Below are 19,534 nucleotides of genomic sequence, written 5' to 3'. Positions count from 1 at the left end.
TTGAGCCTTCTTTGAGTCATCATCATTTTGCACTTATAACACCGATGATCTCTGATCACAGATCACCATACAAATATAATGAGAAGTTCGGAATAGTGCAAGGATGACAAAAATGTGGCCAAGAGACATGAAGTGAGCAGATGCACAGTTAGACTTGCTTAAGGCAGGGTTGCCACAAACATTCAGTTTGTAAAAAACACAGTATCTGTGAGGTGCAGTAAAGCGAAGCACAATAAATTGTGGCATGCCTGCGTTAATTGCTGTGTAAAAGTACCACACATGAAGTGGCTTAAAACACGCACATTTATTATTGCTTTCTGTGGGTCAGGAAGCCAGGCATAGTTCATCTGGGTCCTCTACTGGCTTATTGACATGGTTTTTGGCAGGATTCAGTTCTTCAGCAGCTTTTAGGTGAGGGACTCTGTTCCTTGCTGGCTGTGAGCTATAGGCTATAGGCTTCAGGTCCTTGCCACACGGACCTCTCTGATATGGTAGCATGCTTCCTCAGAACCAGCAAGAGAGACAGCCTGTTAGTGAGATGGAGGCACAAGCTTGTGCTCCTTAATCACAGTTGTGACTGTCCATCATCTCTGCTGTATTCCTTTGATTAGAAGCAAGTCACTGGGCCAGCCCACGGTCAAGAGGTGGGGATTCACAGGGGTGGGAATACTAGGAGGTGGGAGTTGTTGAGGGAGCTGGTCGAGTCCACCTGCCATACCGGTGTTTTCTATAATCTGCTGATGTTTGAGAGGAAGGGTTCTGCAGATGAGGGAAGAGCATCTAACCTCACCCGGAATGGAAATGGCTTCTCAAATAATGTAATGTTGAGGGTCTGCTTGACAGACAACTGAGAATTAACTGGGTGTGTATAAGGTAGAGAGGAGGAGGGAATTTCACACAGAGGGAACAGTGTTCACAGACATGGTAGTGAGTGAAGAAAAATCACGTGTCTGAGGACCACCATCCATGTTAAGTGTAAACTGTGGGCGGAAGACAGGCAGAAGAGCCAGAAATGTATGGAAAGGGCTGATTTATGGGTTTCTCCTTTGCCAGGCTAAAAAGCGAGGACTTTATCAAGCGATCATGGGGTGGATTTTCAGCAGGGTAGTGACATAGGGTTGTGGTTTCTTGATCTGGGCAGACTGTGGAAGTTTGATTTTGATACCTTTTATAATAATTTAGGCTTGAGATAAAGAGGGCCTGGATTAAAGTAGTGGCAATAGAGAGGAGGGAATACATTATTATTTTTAAAATTAGGAAGTGATTTAATGTTTGGATGAGGTAGAGGTGGGAGATGGAACAAACTGGAATGATGCCTGGGTTTTGGCTTAGTTTTGGCAGAACATCCTTGCTAGGAAGCAGGGGAGAGAGAAATGGGAAGAAGGAAGGATGGGTGGAAGGAAGAGGTCTAAAAGTGTGTACACAGGTTTGTAAATTTAGTGACTGACTGCAGGAGAGCTTGTCTCCAAATATTCTTTACAATGTTTATGCTCTCAGGGCAGTCAATGTGGCTATGTAAATTTACTTTCTAGTCAAACCATATGCCTCAGGGATAGGAGACAGAATCAAGTACAGAATTCATTCTCCTTGCAAACAGCTTGACAAAAGGAAAGTCAGCGTTAGACTTGTAGTAAGCCTCGACCACGAAGAGGGAGCCTCCATCCTGCCTGTGTAGTGCTCAGAACATTGTAATCCAGCAAGTACTACACCAGACCACTCTGTACAAAGTGGCAAGTCGCCGACTCTTTCTTCAGTTGAGTTATACCTTCATATAACATAAAATCCACCACTTTACATTGTACAGTTTAGTGGTTTTTAATGCATTCATTATGTTTTACAGCTACCACCAGTGTCTAATTTTAAAATATTTCCATCATAACCAGAGGAACTCCATACCCATTCACAGTCAGTCCCAATTCCCCAGCTCTTAACAACCATTATTCTGTTTTTGTCTGTGTTGTCTTATGGAGCTGCTTATTCTGGTATTCCATGTAGAATGGGACTTGTGTGCCGTGTGTCCTTCTGTGTCTGGCTTCTTTCACTTGGTGTGATATTGTCATGGTTCTTTTGTGCTGTACCATATGTCTGTATTTTATCTCTCTTTATTGTGAAATAATATTCCATTGTATGGATATACCACATTTTATTCATGTATTTATTCACTGATGGACATTTGGGATGTTTCTACTTTTGGGCTATTTTGAATAACGCTGCTGTGAACACCCTGGACAGTTTTTTGTATAAACACAAGCTTTCATTTCTCCTGGGTGTCTGGCAGGAGTAGATTGCTGGATTACGTGGTTACTCTGTGTTTGACTTTGTGAGGAACCATCAGAGTGTTTTCCAATGCAGCCACATCATTTTACGTTTCTATTACCATCTATGGGGGGGGGGTGTGTCTCTCTCCACATCTTCACCAGCATTTGTTATTAACTGTCTTTTTAAACTAGAGACAGTCAGGTGGGTGTGAAGTCGATCTTGTTACAGTTTTGATTCAGGGTTGTTTTAAAGAATTGAGCAAGATACCATAGATGAAGTCTGATATGAATTTGGGTCTCAGTTCTATACTAGATTCAGGGAGCCCTCAGAATAACTGTTAGTGTTCCTTGTCATTTTTATAGTACTTCTCTGGTGGCTCAGATGGTAAGGAGTCTGCCTGCAATGCAGGGGACCCAGGGTTCAGTCCCTGGGTCAGGAAGATCTCTTGAAGAAGGGAAGGGTTATCCCAGAGCTCTAGAATCACAGTGTAGCAGGCTGCATCCTGTGCATTAGAAGAAAGCTACACATTTGAGTCACTGCCCCAGTTTCAGTCTAAGAGAAGTAATTGGTAGGATTTTGAAGACAGGCAAACAACTCGGGGCTAAGTGGCACTCTTTTGCCACCGCAGAAGGTGCCATTGAGCACAGATCATTCGGATCTCACAGTAACACCTGAGAGGGTCAGTCACCGTTTTTACAAATGCAGAAACTAAGGTTTGGATTTGGTTCAGAAGCTTGGTATCAGGACAAAATCATGGGAAACATTAGAATTAAATGTGGGGCCGGGTTTCTGGTTTGGGCACAATGAGTCACATAGTGTGTGTTGGTTCTTGTTATTTGTTTTGCTAATTTAGAGGGGATGGTGGTGAAGATAATTCCCAAATGGTGGCTTATGCGAAATTCATGGGTAGTTGTTTGGGAATGCATATTCTCCCTACTCATGTGAATGCCAATGCAGCTGCCTGGTGTGGAAATACAGCAAGCTAAACAAGCCAGGCTCTGAAGACCCAGGTGAAAAGCACTCACGGGCGGTCTGGGGAAAACTGCCCTCCTATTTTCCAGTTCTTTGTTGTTGTCATTGTTCAGTCGCTAAGTTGTGTCTGACTCTTTGCCACCCCGTGAACTGCAGCACGCCAGGCTTCCTTGTCTTTCCCCATCTCCGGGAGTTTGCTCAAACTCATGTTGATAAAATAGCTTGGCTTTGTAGATGGACATAAAGTTCCTAAGGAAACATTCTGTTTCTCTTTAAGCTGCCTTTTCCCTGGTTATTGAGGAATAAATCAGACTTATCAGACTTACACTTCAAAGGAGGGAATTTCAAATCACCTTCATTTCTAGCTTCTTTTGTATGATAATCAGAGAACGGAGGAATAATGATAATGGTAATAATGTCAAAAGGGAGCTGTGTGACAAAAGATTTTGCTCCATGTTAATTCAGAATTGATTGCAGTTGTCAAAGTTGCATCAGTCAGGGTCCCAGGGGAAACAATTCAACCCGGATGGTTCTCATGAAGAGACTTAAATGGAGAAGCGGTGTGAGCGGAGAAGGGAAGCCGAGAGAGGTGCCCCGACTAGCAGCCATGGGACGCCCTCAGCAGCTCTAGGGCTGAAGGGGCTCCCAGGCGAAGGGCATTGCAGGCCGTGGGGCCCCTGGCAGAAGCCATGCTCACAGTGGCACAAGGTGTTCCCCGGCCAGGGCACTGAAGCAGGAAGGTGGGGGAAGAAATGCCCCAGGCTCAGTCTCTCCTCACCCTCCCCTGTCCTGCCAGTGTGAAGCCAGCTGGGAGAGGAGGCTGGTGGTGCAGGCTGCAGAGGTGAGCTTCCCGGGGTGCAGAGAGCAGACAGGTGTGGTGGGTTGCAGTTGGAGACCAGTTTGCACAATAACCAACTATCTTACAGTCAGCAGATTCTATTTTCTGTTAATTTTAGAAAGTGTTATTTTGGAGAACCTTGAGAAATAGTGCAACTATAGAAAAACGTCTGTTTCTCATTTTTAAAAAAATTCCATTTTATTTTCACATTTACTTCCGCAAAAGCTTCTTATCTTTTAGGTAGTAACTTTGTCATGAAGTCTCTTAAACGTTGCACTTTTTTCTTATTTTCCTAATAGACGGGTGCATATCATTATACTGTGGTAAGCATGCTTTCATAATTGAAAGTCATTCAGTCGTGTCCGACTCTTTGCGACCCCTTGGACTATACAGTCCATGGAATTCTCCAGGTCAGCATACTGGAGTGGGTAGCCTTTCCCTTCTCCAGGGGGATCTTCCCAACCCAGGGATCGAACCCAGGTCTCCCGCATTGCAGGCTGATTCTTTACCAGATGAGCCACAAGGGAAGCCCAAGCTTTCATAATTAGCAGAGGGTAATTTTTAAATTCCCGCTTTTCAGATGAGTGCATTGATGTTAGAGAATTATTTGAAGGTGATCACTTGCCTTCAAATGGGTCAAAGTGGAATTTAGTTGGGTGTTTTTGTAGCCCCTAACTGAGGGGTAGAAGGTGCAGTCTGTTAAAAACATCCAGATAGGCACATATGTCTCCTTGCAGACACAGCTGGGAATTATTCTGCTTCATACACTGATGAAATATGCCCACTTGCTGTTAGTGGTAACTAAGTGACCTGGTTTCTCTGTCATCCTGTGTGTAATTCTCCTAGGTCTAAGTAAAGGGCAGATAAAGGTCCATGTCTCTGGGTACCTCTGGGGTTGCTAGGAAATGATTTTCAAAGTGCTTCGTGGTGATGCAGCAGGTTGAACTTTTTTGTGAAGGGTTGTCATGGAAACCAAGTGCATCATTGCTTTGTCAGACTTACTTATCTTATAATGATAAAAAAAATTGTAATCCAGGGTTAAGGGATTAATAATAATAATAATGAAATGGAAAAAACCTGTAACTTGAAGGGGAATGCTGCTGCCGGCTGCACATCTTTTGAATCGGAAGAGGTCACCAACAATGTCCTTCGACGTTGGCAGGGGCTTGGCTGTGTGAAGTGATGGGAGCTAATCAGTTTGTTTGTCTACTTGTCTTCAGAGTCAGCAAACCATGATTTCTCCCTGTGGCTTTTTACTGTAGGGTTTTCTTACCAACACAACTCCCGGCCTTTCAAATGAGGTGGAAGGTAGCACACCCACACTATGGTTGCCAGGGTCTGTTCTTTGGCTGGTTGGTTGGTTTTACATTTCCCTTCCCCTCTCCATCCCCCTTCCTCCAGGAGCATGGCAGGCTGTGGGGTGATGGTGATAACTCCGCTTGCTGTCTCTGCTAAGCACCCAGACACCCCAGGAGCAGATCCTGAAGCAGAGTCTTCTTCCCTGACCTCCTGTGGTAGTTATAAGGGCCCTTAAGGAAACGAGATCATCCTCTTCTGCAGATAGAGGCAGACCCTTCTAGCATCATAGGTATGATGAATGTTGCTTATATCTTGATCACTCGCTTATTAGGGTAAAATTTCAAATGCACCTAATTAGTCAGGATAGGAGAACTGAACTGAAAGGAGACTTTATACTGTGCTTAGTGGTTCATCTGCCTCCATGGAGACTAAACTCCTGGGATTTCATTTCCCACTCTGCAGCTGTGTGTGTGTGTAATAGACTTTTGTTGCATTGAAATAAATCTGCTCATTTTAGACTTTTGCAGAATATCTTTTTATCAATGTTTCCACATTTAACATGTTTGAGTTTCTTTCACTTAAGGGGGAAAAGTTTGACATGAGTCCTTAGATTGACAATGGAAACAAGCCAGTTTAAGTAGGTATTGGGTTGGCCACTTTATCAGTAATGGTGACATTCCTTTCAGAAGGTCAGTACTGGGAGGACATAAAGAAATGCTGGGCATGTGTTCCACCTTGTCATCAAGAGCTACAGCCAAGAGTCTGGAACTGGGAATACAGCCAAAATTATAAGTTGCAAGTCACGGGAATGCAGGGACCACAGCAAGGGGATCCTGGTGTGGCTGCTGGATGCCACCTTCCTGGTTGTGCCCACCACACTGGGCAGGCCTTGGGCTCTGGCTGGCTTCTGCCTTCAGCTACTGAAAGGTGCCTCCTGACAACTGTTTTGTAAAAACAACATATGCACCGAAGTACCCAGCACACAGTAGGTACTCATTAAATATGTGTGTGTGTGTGTGTGTGTGTGTGTGTATACTAAATGAATATATGAAGGAAGGGAATGATACAGAATAGATCTGGGTCTTAAACGCCCCTCAGTGAAATATTTGGTTGGCCAGAGTGTTTGCTCAGGTTTTCTCACACCATCTTCCAGAAAAACCTGAAAAGATCACATTTCACTGATGTTAAGGTGTACTTTTTCAAAAAAAAATTTTGCAGCTCTAAAATTGGAATGCATTTTATAACTGATAACATTTACTAATGTAATTGACAATATTTAAAATGGCAAATAAAATAATGGTGTGTCTTATAATGCATAGCTTCTTAGATTTAATAAATATGACAGCCCTTACCACATGGCACCATTCTAAGCAATTTATTTTAATTCGTTGAATCCTCAAAACAATCTTATTTAGGCTGGCAGCATTATTATTCTCCATTTAAAGATGAGGAAACTGAAACCCAGAGAGATTAAGTAATGTACTGAAGGTCACGCCATCAGAAAGTGGCAAAGTCAGGATTAGAATCCAGGCTGGCCGTGGAGTCTGGGCTCCTAACTGAGGTGATATAATACCAGAGAGGGTCTTCAGGAAGGTGGCTTTTGAGATAAGACATGAAAGAGATGAGCGGCGAGCCCTGTGGATATCTGGAGGAAGAATGTTGCAGGCAGAGGGAGTTCCCTTCATCTGGAATGTGTTTGGCATTTTCAAAGAACCACAAGCAGGCCTATATTTTTGGAGAGGGAAGGGTAGGGAAGGTGAGGTCCGAGAGATGAGGGGTGGGCACATCTTATATGAGTTTAGCCTGTCTTAAGGACTCTGGCATTTAATTGGAACAACATGGGAGTCACTAGATGGTTCTGACCAGAGGACTGATGTACTAGGATCATTCTGCCTGATGCATTGAGACTAGTCTGAAAGAGACAAGTTAGGAGCTCATTGGAGTAATTCAGGAGAGAAATGTCCATGGCTTGGATGAGAGTGGTAATGGCAAGAGGTGGTAAGAAATATTCAGATTCCAAATGTATTTTGAAGATTCAGATGGCATAATTTCTGATGGGTTACATTTGAGAGCATGAGATGGCGACGATGAGATTAAAAATAATAGCCAACATTTCTGTATTCTCACTAAATAATTTACACATACTAATTTAGTTAATCCCTATAACAACCTATGAGGAAGAAAGTACTATTTTTATTCCTATATTATAGAGGAGGAAGGGCTTCCCTGGTGGCTCAGAGGTAAAAAATCCACCTGTCAATGGGCACAGGTTCGATCCCTGGGTCAGGAAGATCCCCTGGAGGAGGAAATGGCAACACACTCTAGTATTCTTGCCTAGAAAATCCCATGGACAGCAGAGCCAGGCAGGCTACAGTCCATGGGGTCACAAAGAGTTGGATACAACTTAGTGACTAAATAACAACAAAAGATGAGGAAATTGAGGCACTGAAAGGTTAGGGAATTTGTGTAATATCACAGACTATGAGTGATGAAAATAGGATTCCAATCCAGGTGGTCTGGATCCAGAGCATATTCTCAACTACTATGTTTTATTGCCACTAAGCTGGGAAAAGAGAGGAGTCATGCATGAACTAAGATTTTTTTCTAAGTAATTGAAAACCACTGAGGTGGTGAGAAGTACTTTTTTTAAAAAGAGATGATAGTATTCAGATCAGGTTTGAAAATGTTAAGTTAGAGTTGACTTACAGATAGCTCTGTGGAGAGGTTGCAAAGGCAGAGAAATATATACAGGCTTGGAGTTCAGGGGCAGGGTCCTTCCCACTGACATGTTTGAAAGTCATCAGTACATAAATGACACCTAAAGCTCTGAACCTGGATGGGATTGCTAAGGGAGTGAAAGTGGACAGAAAGAAGAGATCTGAGGACTAGACTAAGTCCTTAGGACTTAGACTAAGTCCAGCATTTAGAGACTGAGTTGAGGAGGAATCCAATCTTTTGAGTTTAGTAGGAAGTAGTAATCCCTGGGTAGGAAGAAGAAAGGGTGGTAACCTGAAAACCCAGTGAAAAATAGTGTTTCAAAGAGGATGGAGTCAGCAACTGCGTCATGTGCTTTGATCAAGTTAAGATGAGGACGGATATTGGACCATTGGATTTAGAAACATGAAGGTCATTGGTGAACTTGACCAGGACCGTTTCAGCACGGAGGCAAAAATCTGCTTAGAGCAGCTTAAAGAGTAAGGGAGAGAAATTGGATACAGCAAATTTAGAAAACTATTTTGAGAAGTTTTTCTGCAAAGCAAAGTAAAGAAATGGGATGTCTTCTAGGGAAAGTGTTCTTTAATGTCCGCTGGGTCCAGCTCTTTGGTGGTGTTCAGTTCCTCTGCATCCTTGCTGAGATTCTGCCTAGTATTTTGTTGAAAACCGAAAGAGCTGAAGCTCCCAACTCTAATTGTGGGTTTGTTTGTTTCTCCTTTTAATTCTGTCGGTTTTTACTTTATGTATTTTGCAGCACTGTCATCTGGTGATTGCAAGCTTAGTATTGTTATGTCTTCTTGGTGAATCGACCTTTTTATCATTATGTAATGTCCCTTTTTAATCCCTGGTAACTTTCTTTGATCTGAAGTTTATTTAGACAGATGTTAATACAATCACGCTTCCTTTCTTTTGATCAGAATTGATATGGAATTTCTCTTTCCATCCTTTTACTTTTAACCTACCAGTATCTGAAGTCCATTTCCTATAGACAGCATATGGTCAGGTTATGTGTTTCTAGTCCGTTCTAACAATTTTTTTTTTTTGGTCATGTTTGTTTATATCTCATTATGTTAATTTACTTGGCAGGAAAAATAGCCTCATATCACAAATAAAATGGAAAACATGTCTCCAATACAGAAAATTCAGTAACATTAATGTAGTATAATGAGATATTTCTAAATAAAATAGCACAGTTGGTAACCAAGATAAAATCATGCCCCTCCAGCAATGAAGGGTATCTCTGTTTGAGAGGGACTATTTTTGGAGCTACTCTTATCTCCTCCGGGGCTTCCCTAGTAGCTCAGTTGGTAAATGCAGGAGACCCCAGTTTGATTCCTGGGTCAGGAAGATCCACTGCAGAAGGGATAGGCTACCCACTCCAGTATTCTTGGGCTTCTCTGGTAGCTCAGATGGTAAAGAATCCACCTGCAATGCGGGAGACCTGGGTTTGCTCCCTGGGTCAGAAAGATTCCCTGGAGAAGGGAATGGCTCCCCATTCCAGTGGGGTCTCAAAGAGTTGGACATGACTGAGTGATTTTCACTTCACTTCACTTCATTATCTCCTTCACAGCTAGAACAGTATAGCCTTTATTTGGAGGGTGCTGGCCAGGGATGGCTTTTGTTTATAAAGTGTATATTTTCTAATACTATTCTAGTCTAACAATCTGTCTTTTAATTGATTTGTCTAGGCCATTTATATTTCATGCACTATCGACACGTCTCAGTTTGGATCTACAGATTTATTATGTGTGTCCTGTTTGTTTCCGCTATTCTTTTATTTCTGTATTTCCTCTTTTCTGCTTTCTTTGGGTTATTGAACACTCGTTAGTATTCACTTTAAATTTACATGTTATATTTTTGACACTATTTCTTTGCAAGTAGAAACGTTGTTCTACTTCAAGTGATAATGAAGACAACTTCATATAGGTCCTTTTATCCAACCCTTTTTCGTTATAGTTTTCTTATGTATTGGGTCCATATACATCAGATGTTGTCAAATTCTCTTTCAACTGTCAAACATATTTTAAAGAACTCAGGAGGATAGTGGTTCACTGTATTTGCTTAAATATTTACAACTTCTGTTGCTCCGCCTTGTTCCTAATCTTCCAGGTTTTCCTTCTGGTATCACTGGATTTCCTTTAGAAAAAAAAATTTTTTTTAAATAGAAGTTCTGGTGGAGACTAATTCTTTTAGTTTTCCTTTGCTTGAGAAAACATTAGTTCCTGATGGATATTTTCACTGAATATAGAATTCTGGATTGTCAAGTCTTTTATTTCAGCACTCTGAAAATGTTGCTTCACTTCCTTCTGTCTTTCATGGTTTCTGTTGGGAAATCTTGTCTTTGAATCCCCTATAAATAATGCATCATTTTCTCTGAATGCTTTTAAGTATTTTTCAGTCTTTAGATGACTGTAGTTTAGTTCCAGTGTTTCTGGACATGGATTTGTTGGGGTTTATTATGTTTAGACTCCCTGGTGGCTCAGACGGTAAAGCGTCTGCCTACAATGCAGGAGACCCAGGTTCTATCCCTGGGTCGGGAAGATCCTCTGGAGAAGGAAATGGCAACCCATTCCAGTACTCTTGCCTGGAAAATCCCATGGATGGAAGAACACGGTAGGCTATAGTCCATGGGGTCGCTAAGAGTGGGACACGACTTCACTTTCACTTATCCTGTTCAGAGTTTAAGTTTCTTGACTATGTAGATTTCACAAAAATGCATCAAAATTGGGAAGCTCTCAGCCACTGTTTCTTCAAAGACTTTTTCTGTTTTCTCTCAAACTCCCACGACATGATGTCTGACCTTTTGTTATTGCTCTACAGTTCTCTGAGGTTCTGTTCATTTTTTATTTAGTTTTCCCTCTCTGTTCAGATTGGATCATTTGTATTGATCTGTCTTAAAGTTCACTGACTCTTTCCTTTACCTCCATTCTAATATTGAACCTATTTAATTAGTTTTTGTACTTTGGTGGTTTTATCTTTCAATCCTAAAACTTCCATTTGGTTCTTCATTGTACCATCCGTTGTTTACTTTGACTTTGTACCTTTTTGTTCGCTTCCAAAGTTAACCGTTACCTATTGGACCATATTTTATTAAAGGTGTTTTCAGGTCTTTGTCAGATCATTCTAACACCCTTGTCGCTTGACGTTAGCATCTTTTGATTCTGTTTTCCCCCACAAGTTGTGACTTTCTTGGTTCTTAGGAATTTTGGATTGTATGATACAATGAAACTTTGTGTCTTGATTAAATCTTATGTTAGATACTGATAGTTTTCTTTCAGCAGGGAATCAACCCAGCTGGGTTTCAGCTCTAAGTTCTTACCAGCCTTCTGTGGGTTGCAGTTTCAACATAAGTTTCATTTTTTAAGCCAGGCCAGTGCTCTTTGCTTATGTCTGGTGTGTATGCCACCCAGTGGCCAGCCTGTGACCTGGGAGCTGATCTATCTCATAGTTTAGTTCTCAAAGTCTAGCTCTGCTGTTTAATGTGAGATCCATGTGTGTGTAACTTGGAAGTGACCCCAGGAGTACATAAACAAGTTGATGGTTTCTCTTTTCCAAGATGTTCCTTCTTTGCAATCTCTCGGTATTTTCTAGTTCCCCAGGGCTCCCCCTTTTGATCCTCGGTCCAGGAGTCTGGGACTTTATTTACCTCCTTCTGCTATACCATTTCTGTGACTGTGGCCACATTTGGAGCAATGATAGTTTAAAAAAGAAAAAGAATAACAGAGGTTTGATCACTTTCTTCAGATCACAGCTTCTCAGGCTGAAGCGGAAAGTTCTCATCCTTTAGGGTTTTCATTTCATATGAATCGCTACTGCTTCTGTCACAAGGCAGCTTGAAGGCTGGGGTAAGAGAAAGCGGGAAAAGCTGGAAAAAATGCAGGCTCCTCCTCCTCCAAGTGTTAGGAGATCCCTTTCCCATTCTTTGAGCCAAAATACGGCTTCTTCTGGAGTTCTGTGCGAGAGCACTGATGGTTTTCAGTCTGCACCGAACACGGTCCAAGGGTACCAGCAGCGGGGAAGATGGTCACGTCACTACCAGTTCAAAGGTACTTTGAGTTCTGGTTGTCTTCTCCAGCCCACTTGCTGCTCTTTACTTTTCAAGGTTCTCAAATAACTGCTCCATGACTGCTCACTGGTTCTATAGTTGCATTAGACTGGAGAGACAGAGTGGAGTGTGCTTACTGCACCTTACCCAGAACTAGAGCCTCTGGATATTTTACAGGAGGCCCGTTGGCTGGGGCCATGCTTAAATTTGGTGTTGAAACAAATTAAGCTTTTGAACCATAAGAGAGTGTTTCATTGCTGTTTGTGGTGACAGTGAGCGAGGTGATGGGTTCTTGCTGCCTTTTTCAAAGGCATTTTAGCAGCTATGGCAGCTCTGTTTTTTAAACAGTAACCTCAGAACCTATAAATGCAAAATCTGAAGTTCAAGTTGGCCAGATGCTTCTGTTTTTTTTAGCAAATCAATTTAGCTTTTTCATTTCCCCAGAGGAATCACCCAAAGGCTAATGTGAACTTTAAGAACACATTATCCCATGAGAGAGTTGCAGAAGGCGATTGGGAGCTGGCCTTGGCCATCAGACAGACTTGAATTCCAGCCTCGGCCTTGTCCCTTAGTAACTGCATGACCTTGGTCAAGCTGCTGAACCTCGTTAACCTTCACTCCTTCAAGGGTAAATGGAGATGAGTAATGATAGTGCTTGCATGATACAATTGCTGTGTGATTCAGCGGGCTAATGGGGGTAATGCTCTTCATATGCTGCTTGAAGAGCATTACGTATAAGCATTACATATAAGAGCAATACATATAAGCCCTTATTCTTACTATGATTGTTTTTGTGTCATCAGTAAAATGTTGTGTCTCCTCAAATTACTTTTAATCTGTGGAAGTATTAATGTATGGCATCTGCCCACTTTTTTCTTAACATTTCCACTCATACTAAGCATCATTTAAGATTATTTCTTAAGATTTAAGAGCAATACACTTTGACCTATGGTATTTCTGCCAGTGAAATTATTTGAATAAGTATTGTAACTTGCTATCAGTGGACTCACAGTAAGTGTGTTATCCAGTCTTCTGGACATCTCATCCAAGAGCTGCCCCTCCGATGGTGCCATAGTAGGGACTCCTCTAGAAAAAGGCCACTTTTGAAGTGGTCTCCATCTCATCTGTTGATCGCAAATCCTATTTGCAACTGTCTTATGTTCTCGTCTTCATTTTTACATTGAAAAGAAGTTGATGCGTGTTACCGAAATGAACAACAACTCGGTCACTTCGTAGAAAGTTTTGTAAACAAAACTTATCAAAATGCTGCTTGGTTATAATAACATGTTATTTAAAAGAATTTTAAAACATTTTATTCCTACATATTTGGAAATCTGTATTTGATAGGTAAAAGAAAATTTTAATTAATTAATTTGGCTGTGCTGGGTCTCAGTGGCAGCACATGGGATCTTCAGTCTTCACTGGGGCATGCGATCTCCTAGTTGCAGTATGTAGGATCTAGTTCCCTGACCAGGGATTGAACCCAGGCCCCTTGCATTGGGACTGCAGAGTCTTAGCCACTGGACCACTGGGGAAGTCCCCAAGGCAAAATATTTTTATTTTGTGGAAATACAAATCAAGGTGCTCTTGGACATAAGAATTAGTATTTTCTCTACTTTCTTTCACACAGTATTGGACTTTTGCATAAAATTTTATGTAATTGTTTGCTTAGTTAATTGAAACTCAAGTACTTTTTAATAATTTTTAGTGTGGTTGAAACATTTTATTTTGAATATTTTACCAAAAATACATTAATAACTAGCCTCCATGATGGAGAAGATGTTGGCATAATATTATTTGATCAATTGCAAAGCAGAACAACACTGGGTTATGCTGTGAGCTATGCTTATTTTCTTTCTACATGGACAGAATCTGATCTACAAGCCCTCCTGTGAGCCCTGGGTTTTAATTAAAATTTAAATTGCCTTTCCAAAAAACTCTCACTTGACTGACTAAAACAAAATGCTAAAAAAAAAGGCTTTATGTTGACTTCTGTGCTGTCGCTGGAAACCTTGTTGAAACAGAAGGATGACAGACAAAATATTGATGGAGGGAGAAACCACTTAAATTTGATGCACTTGGATGGACTGAAGTCTAAAAGCTTCTGGCATGTTCCTCAGCTCGAGGACCCCTACAAAACATCATGTTCCCAGATGATAATGGACCAGTAGCAGGGATACACAAACATGCTTTAAAAGCCACCCAAGTAGAGGAGCATTCTGGAGACACAAGCCTGGCTTAGTATAAGAATGAGATTTCTGAAGAGGAACGTGTTTAACCTCATCCGAGATCTTCACGGTAGATCTGAAGCCGGAGGAGTCCATGTCTGTTACAAAGGCACGTGGAAAGTTTTAAAATTACACAAGGATAAGAAATTGGGCTCTTTTCATTGAAAGTGTGAATTTTAATGTCAAAAAGATTGGCTGTTATTTTCCATGCTAAAACGATCCATTAAAAGAGAGAAAACATTGGTGCAAACCTCTTAATTACACAGAGAATTTGAGAAAAGACAGGTGACCAAATATCATTAACAACAGTGCAGAAGGAGAAGATAACAGATAGTAGCTAAACATGTTTTATCCACATCAGCATGTTGTAAAGTATGTTTCAAAGAACACTAGTTGCGCAGCATGTTATACCGAAACAAGCAAAACGGGTTGGGGTGGGGTGGGGGGATGGTCCATTGCAGTCTTGAATGAAGTGAAGCCCTTTGTAAGCCATTAAAGAAGCCAGATGTATTTCTGATTTGATAAAATAAGTATGATTTAGAGATCCAGTTGATCATGTTGAAATTTTATTAGTGAGACTTCAGGTAAGACATCAGTGTTCTCTAAGTTTTCCGTTGAAATGCCAGTCAGAATTCTTTTTGCTTGTTAGCTTTATCGTTCTAAAAAATGTCAAGAAATTAATTGTACCTTTTTATATCACCTATAATATGTTTATTCTAATTTTTAAAGTGGTGCCTTTTAGTGAAGATTTTCAGGGAAGTTGGTAGGAGATATTCATGGTGAACCTGTAATTACAAAGCTTGAGTCTAACTTTTTACAGGGTAGGAAGAGGTTCTCAGAAGATTGCTTCTGTAGAATAGCTATAGAGTAAAATGCACTATATTTGGGTAGAGTCATCTATGCTACCAAAAATAAAGATACTTTATATTTGAAGCAAATATTATACCATTAAGGAATTATCATTGAATTTTTTATGTTAAAAAAATCTTCACATCAACTATACTGCAATAGAAACTAATTTTTAAAAAAAGAAAAAAACCTATATAATTTACATATCATATAATTTATCCATTTTAAGTGTATACTTTCATGAATTTTAGTACATTTATACAGTTATGTAAACATCACCCCAATCAAGTTTTAGGACATTTCTGTCACTACTAAAAGATCCCTAGTACTTGCTCCACCCCAAGACCGAGGCCAGCATCAATCCTCTTTCTGTTGTTTTATTTCCCTTTTCTAGAAATTCCATATAAACGGAGTCATATAACATTTAGTTTTTCTGTCTGGTTCCCTTCACTTCACATGGTTTACAAAGTTTGTATAAGCTGTAACAAGTGTTAGTTTGCTCCTTTCTACAGAAGAGTAGTGGGCTTCTAAGATAGTGCTAGCGGTAAAGAACCTGCCTGCCAATGCAGGAGATGTAAGAGACCTGGGTGCGATCCCTGGGTTGGGAAGATCCCCTGGAGAAGGGCATGGCAACCCACTCCAGTATTCTTGCCTGGAGAATCCCCATGGGCAGAGGAGCCTGGCAGGCTTCTATCCATGGGGTCTCAAAGACTCAGACACGATCGAGCGGCTAAGCACACACAGACACATAAGAGTGCAGTCGGGATTGTATGGGAAGTGTGTATTTGACTTTTTAAGACAGTTTTGTTGTTCTTTCACTCAGTCGTGTCTGACTCTTTGTGACCCCATGGACTGCAGCACACCAGGCTTCCCTGTCCTTCACCATCTCGCAGAGCTTGCTCAAACTCATGTTCACTGAGTCAGTGATGCCATCCAACCTTCTCATCCTCTGTCATCCCCTTCCTCTCCCACCTTCAGTCTTTCCCAGCATCAGGGTCTTTTCAAATGAGTCAGCTCTTCACATCAGGTGGCCAAAGTATTGGAGCTTCAGCATCAGTCCTTCCAATGAATATTTAGGATTGATTTCCTTTAGGATTAACAGGTTTGATCTCCTTGCAGTCCAAGGGACTCTCAAGAGTCTTCTCCAACACCACAGTTCAAAAGCATCAATTCTTTGGCTCTCAGCCTTCTTTATGGTCCAACTCTCACATCCATACATGACTACTGGAAAAACTATAGCTCTGACTAGACAGACCTTTGTTAGCAAAGTAATGTCTCTACTTTTTAAAATGCTGTCTAGGTTGGTCATAGCTATTCTTCCAAGAAGCAAGTGTCTTTTAATTTCATGGTGCAGTCACCATCTGCACTGATTTTGGAGTCCAAGAAAATAAACTCTGTCCCTGTTTCCATGGTCTCCCCATCTATTTGCCATGAAGTGATAGGACCACATGCTATGATCTTAGTTTTCTGAGTGTTGATTTTTAAGCCAACTTTTTCACTCTCCTCTTTCACCTTCATCAAGAGGCTCTTTAGTTCCTCTTTGCTTTCTGCCATAAGGTTGGTGCATCTGCATTATGAGGTTATCGTTATTTCTCTCAGCAATCTTGATTCCAGCTTGTGCTTCATCCAGTCTGGCATTTCATATGGTGTACTCTGTATATAAGTTAAATAAGCAAGGTGACAGCCTTGACGTACTCCTTTCCCAATTTGGAATCAGTCTGTTGTTTCATGTCTGGTTCTAACTGTTGCTTCTTGAGCTGCATACAGATTTCTCAGGAGGCAGGTCAGGTGGTCTGATATTCCCATCTCTTTAAGGATATTCCACAGTTTGTTGTGTTCCACACAGTCAAAAGCTTTGGCATAGTCAGTGAAGCAGAAGTAGATATTTCTCTGGAACTCTCTTGCTTTTTTGATGATCCAACGAATGCTGGCAATTTGATCTCTGGTTCCCCTGCCTTTTCTAAATCCAGCTTGAACATCTGGAAGTTCTTGCTTCATGTACTGTTGGAGCCTGGCTTGGAGAATTTTGAGCATTACTTTGCCAGTGTGTGAAATGAGTGCAATTATGCAATATTTTGAACATTCTTTGGCATTGCCTTTCTTTGGGATTGGAATGAAAGCTGACCTTTTCCAGTCCTGTAGCTACTGACTGAGTGTTCCAAATTTGCTGGCATATTGAGTGCAGCACTTTCACAGCATTTGAGGATTTGAAATAGCTCAACTGGAATTCCATCACCTCCACTAGCTTTGTTCATAGTAATGCTTCCTAAGGCCCACTTGACTTCATACTCCAGGATGTCTGGCTCTAGGTGAGTGGTCACACCATTGTGGTTATCTGGGGTCATGAAGATCTTTTTTGTATAGTTCTTTTGTGTATTCTTGTTACCTCTTCTTAATATCTTCTGCTTCTGTTAGATCCATACCATTTCTGTCCTTTATTGTGCTCATCTTTGCATGAAATATTCCTTGGTATCTCTAATTTTTTTGAAGAGATTCTAGCCTTTCCCATTCTCTTGTTTTCCTCTATTTCTTTGCATTGATCACTTAGGAAAGCTTTCTTATCTTTCCTTCTTTGGAACTCTGCATTCACATGGGTGTATCTTTCTTTTTCTCCTTTGCCTTTACACTTCTCTTCTTTTCTCAGCTATTTGTAAAGCCTCCTCAGACAACCATTTTGCCTTTTTAATTTCTTTTTCTTGGGGATGGTCTTGATCACCACCTCCTATACAATGTTATGAACCTCTGTCCATAGTTTTTCAGGCCCTCTGTCTATCAAATCTAATCCCTTGAATCTATTTGTCACTTCCACTGTATAATCGTAAGGGATTTGATTTAGGTCATACCTGAATTGCCTAGTGGTTTTCCCTACTATCTTCAATATAAGTCTGATTTTGCAATAAGGAGTTCATGATCTGAGCTGCAGTCAGCTCCCAGTCTTGTTTTTGCTGACTGTATAGAGCTTATCCTACTTCAGCTGCAAAGAATAGAATCAGTTTGATTTCAGTATTGACCATCTTTTGATGCCCATGTGTAGAGTCATCTCGTGTTGTTGGAAGAGGGTGTTTGCTATGACCAGTCATTCTCTTGGCAGAACTCTGTTAGCCTTCATTTTGTACTCCAAGGCCAAACTGGCCTCTTACTCCAGGTATCTCTTGACTTCCTACTTTTGCGTTCCAGTCCCCCATGATGAAAAGGACCTCTTTTTTTTGGTCTTAGTTCTAGCAGGTCTTCTAGGTCTTCATAGAACCGTTCAACTTCAGCTTCTTCAGCATTAGTGGTTGGGGCATAATAATGTCTTTTAAGACACTACCCAATCATTTTCCAAAGTGCCTGTGACATGCTACATTCTCACCACAACCACTGCACCACTTTTTACTAGAATAATTGGTTAATGGTGAGCTTACAAGCAGGAAGCAGGGTGTAGATGAGGGCTGAAGAAGACTCTCCACCACAAGCACTACTGTGGTAGCAAGGATGCTGGGGAGTCCATTTGGACCACGTGAGCAAATGGGGGGGTTGGTCTAAGGAGATCCAGGCTCCCTGGTGGCCGCAGACTGGGACACAGTTCAGGTCGGGGAGTCCGATGGCGTGTGAGGATGTTAGACTGGGGCTGCGTGTGCTCTTGGCGGCTGACGTCTGACCCGGGCTCCCAGGCACAGAAGCACTCTAGCTGTAGGCCTGGGCTGCAGCATGAGACTCCAGAGTGGAAGGCTGAAAACAGATGGAGACTTACCACCCTCAGGCTTGTGGTAAGGCTGAAGTGTGGGACACTCCAACTTCAGGCAGAGAAGCAGAGTCAGATACAGGGATGGAACCCAGGTCAGGGAGGAAACATCAAAGAGCTGGACCGTGGTAGCCTCACAGGCCCTAGGGGCTGCCCTAAGTCAGCTTACGTGAAGATGGTGTAGAGACGAGCTTCCTAGCAGAAGCGAACTGGTGTAAGTGGACCAGCAGGCCTCTGATATTTTGGATAGAGAGTCGAGCCTTTGATAGATGAACAGCAATAATAGCAACCGGTATTAATGTAGTACTTAGTGCTTAGAAGACTAACTACTGTTCAGGGTGTTTTACATAATGTGCGTACGTGCTACGTCACTTCAGTGGTGTCTCTCCCATCACCTGTCTTTTAGTTTTTTTCTCTTTTCACTATTAAGTGAAAAACTCTACATTCTATAGTGCTTTCCAGTTCTCATGTTTTGCACGTGCTTCCATGTAATCCCGCCATAACCCTTTTCTCCCACGCCTACGTTGCCCCTCCTCCCCACCAATTTGTAGCCACCAGTTTGTCTATACCTGTGAGTCATTCTTAAAAATTTATTCATTTGTTGT

At 41.5% G+C, this 19,534-nt stretch overlaps 1 protein-coding gene across 4 annotated transcripts in view; it reads left to right on the top strand.

Moving 5' to 3' along the window:
- Positions 1 to 19,534, top strand: part of PDE8B (phosphodiesterase 8B) — a 258,802-nt gene that overhangs the window by 57,005 nt on the left and 182,263 nt on the right. Inside the window, exon 1 of one of the 4 annotated variants that reach the window (XM_044925465.2) lies at positions 3,783 to 4,072. The exons of the other annotated variants lie outside the window; for them this stretch is intronic. The gene's annotated coding sequence lies outside the window, so the exon portion shown is untranslated. Of the gene's footprint in view, positions 1 to 3,782; positions 4,073 to 19,534 lie in introns of those variants that run through there. 4 annotated transcript variants of the gene reach the window in all.

Source organism: Bubalus bubalis, chromosome 11 (genome assembly GCF_019923935.1).
Source record: "Bubalus bubalis isolate 160015118507 breed Murrah chromosome 11, NDDB_SH_1, whole genome shotgun sequence".
In the NCBI taxonomy this organism is placed as follows: Eukaryota; Metazoa; Chordata; class Mammalia; order Artiodactyla; family Bovidae; genus Bubalus; species Bubalus bubalis.
Note: the sequence above shows the minus strand (reverse complement) of the source record. Positions and strands in the feature narration are given on the sequence as shown.